At 35.0% G+C, this 2,678-nt stretch overlaps 1 pseudogene; it reads right to left on the reverse strand.

Annotated features, from left to right (window-relative positions):
- Nucleotides 1-1,487: 1,487 nt before the first annotated feature.
- LOC117694765 (high mobility group protein B1 pseudogene) lies at nucleotides 1,488-2,129 on the reverse strand (annotated as a pseudogene).
- Nucleotides 2,130-2,678: the final 549 nt, after the last annotated feature.

A 2,678-nucleotide genomic window follows, 5' to 3' on the forward strand; every position in this document is an offset into this window, starting at 1 on the left:
TTTTTTTAAAACCCACCCTCTAGTTAAACAACCCGTGTCTAATTGCTTCTGAATTATATTTTTTCTGTTTCTTTACTATGTTCTTATTTAGGCCAAACTTAATCAACAGTTAATTAGATCATATAGCAAATTTTTCACAGAAGTCATTCCTTTAAATATATATAAACCTACAGGAACTTGTAAGAACAGCTCTTTTTGTTTTGTGATTATTGAGAGAAGCTGAGAAAAATATCCATGGTTTAAAAAAATTGCTAAAGGAGATCATTTTTGTCTAAGCTATCATAAATTTCTCTAGAAAATGTGTAAATTATGTATATTGAGCATGTTAAATTTGATTATATAGAGTATTTCATACTTGAAAAGAATATCCATGCCAAATGGGGTGTGTTATCTGGAAATTTTTTATCTAAGCAGAGTAGTAATCCTTAAAAGAAATTCCTGAAAGAAATTGAAGATGAATGGCTAGGGTCCAGGATATTGAAGGGGCTTTAATTTTATGACCAAGTTCAAAGTCTTCTCAATTGAATACTTTCAGTTCATGTGTCATGAGTTTCTATATTTCTTCTAGAGTATCTTTAGTACTTCTGTTAAGTCTCAAAGTAATGTATCTATATATTTTCTCCCTGTCTATCCTTAGTACCCTATTTATAATTTATAATTAAACTGTTTTATTTGCAACAGGATATAATAAATAACATCTACCAAGTATTCAAAACAAGTAATGATCTCTCATAACACAGCCTCAGCTAATTAATGGGTAAAGTTATAAATTATCATTACATTTGGGAAATTTTTAATAATTTAGAAAGTATTTTGAGAAATAATTTTCTTTTGATTCTTATAAGAACTGGAAAGAATAAACAGGTCAGTTATTTAATTATATATATATCATGAATCCAGGATTATTAATATTATAATATGTTCCAATTATTATTACAATTAGTACATTTGTAAATGGAATTGAGACTTCTATTTAGCTGATGTTGTCTGTTTTTAATAAAAGAATTCTGTTTACTTAGAAGCATTCAGAATGTCAACAAAACAGGTGCATTTTTTTTTGCAATTACAGAGTGGTATTCAGTTAACAGAACAACAATTATCTTCGTATAAGCTGCATCAGAGACAACTGAAGACGGGGGAAAAAAACAAAAATAAAACCAAAAGAAAAGAAAAACAAAAACCAAACTACTCTCCTCATATATAACTAATTTGTGCTGTGCACCAACAAGAACCTGCTTTAAATTTCCATGCCAATTTACAACCCCCAGACTGTACCAGGCAAGGTTAGTGGCTATTGAAAATACCACCAGGACAGGGCTATCTAAAGACACATTCGGTAGTGTGTTAACTATACAAAAAAAGACACTGTACAGTTTAAAAACAAATCTTATACATCCTTACATTTAAGTTTTTCTTTAAAAGGAGTGAGTTGTGTACAGTGGGGTTAAATGCTTTATAGACAAGAAAAAAACTGCGCTAGAACCAATTTATTCATCATCATCATCTTCTTCTTCATCTTCCTCCTCTTCCTCCTTTTCCTCATCCTCTGCATCCTCCTCATCATCTTCCTCTTCCTTCTTTTTCTTGCTCTTTTCAGCCTTGACTACCCCCCTTTTCGCTGCATCAGGTTTTCCTTTAGCTCTGTAGGCAGCAACATCCTTTTCACACTTCTCCTTCAGCTCAGCAGCCTTCTTCTCATAAGGCTGCTCGTCATCTGCTGCAGTGTTGTTCCACGTCACTCCTAGTTTCTTTGCAACGTCACCAATGGATAAGCCAGGATGCTCGCCTTTGACTTTTGGACGGTACTCAGAACAGAACAGGAAGAAGGCTAAAGGAGGCCTCTTGGGTGCATTGGGGTCCTTGAACTACTTTTTGGTCTCCCCTTTGGGAGGGATGTAGGCTTTCATTTCTCTTTCATAACGAGCCTTGTCAGCCTTTCCCATATCTTCAAATTTCCCCTTTTCTTTAGCAGACATAGTCTTCCACCTCCTTGAGCACTTCTTGGAGAAGTCTGAAAAGTTGACAGAAGCATCTGGGTGCTTCTTCTTGTGCTCCTCCTGGCAGGTTCTCACAAAAAATGCATATGAGGATATTTTGCTTCTCGGCTTCTTAGGATCTCCTTTGCCCATGTTTAGTTGATTTTCCTCCGTGAGGCACAGAGTCGCCCAGTGCCTGTCCAGCCTAGCACTGTCTCTATGGAACTCAATGTACTGCAATGGCTGTGAGAGAAGATGCCAGACTCAGCCCTGATGTTATCTTTTTATCTATGACATATTATCACAAGGAGAAGGAAAAATGAGTGGCCCCTTCATGCTATGCATTAATTTTTAAAATGTACCAAAATTCTGCTTTAATTTTGTGTTTTACTTTTTCTCTTTGGAAATCTAGATTCCCTAAATCTGAAGAAAGAATATTTTCTGGCTTATGTGTATACATTATTTTCATGCTAATGTGTGTGCTCATGTATGTGAGTGCATGTGCATGTTTCTGGAGGCCAAAGGTCTACACTGAGCATCTTCTTTAGTAGCTCTCCTCATTTTTATTACTATTTGTACATAATTTGTGCATGTACGTTTGATATGTGTGAATGTAGATTTGCATGGGAGGTGGTTCTTTTCTTATATAATGATTTCTAGGACTACGTTCTATAATCATTTTATCCTAGATTGAAACATTCC

Source organism: Arvicanthis niloticus, chromosome X, assembly GCF_011762505.2.
Source record: "Arvicanthis niloticus isolate mArvNil1 chromosome X, mArvNil1.pat.X, whole genome shotgun sequence".
In the NCBI taxonomy this organism is placed as follows: Eukaryota; Metazoa; Chordata; class Mammalia; order Rodentia; family Muridae; genus Arvicanthis; species Arvicanthis niloticus.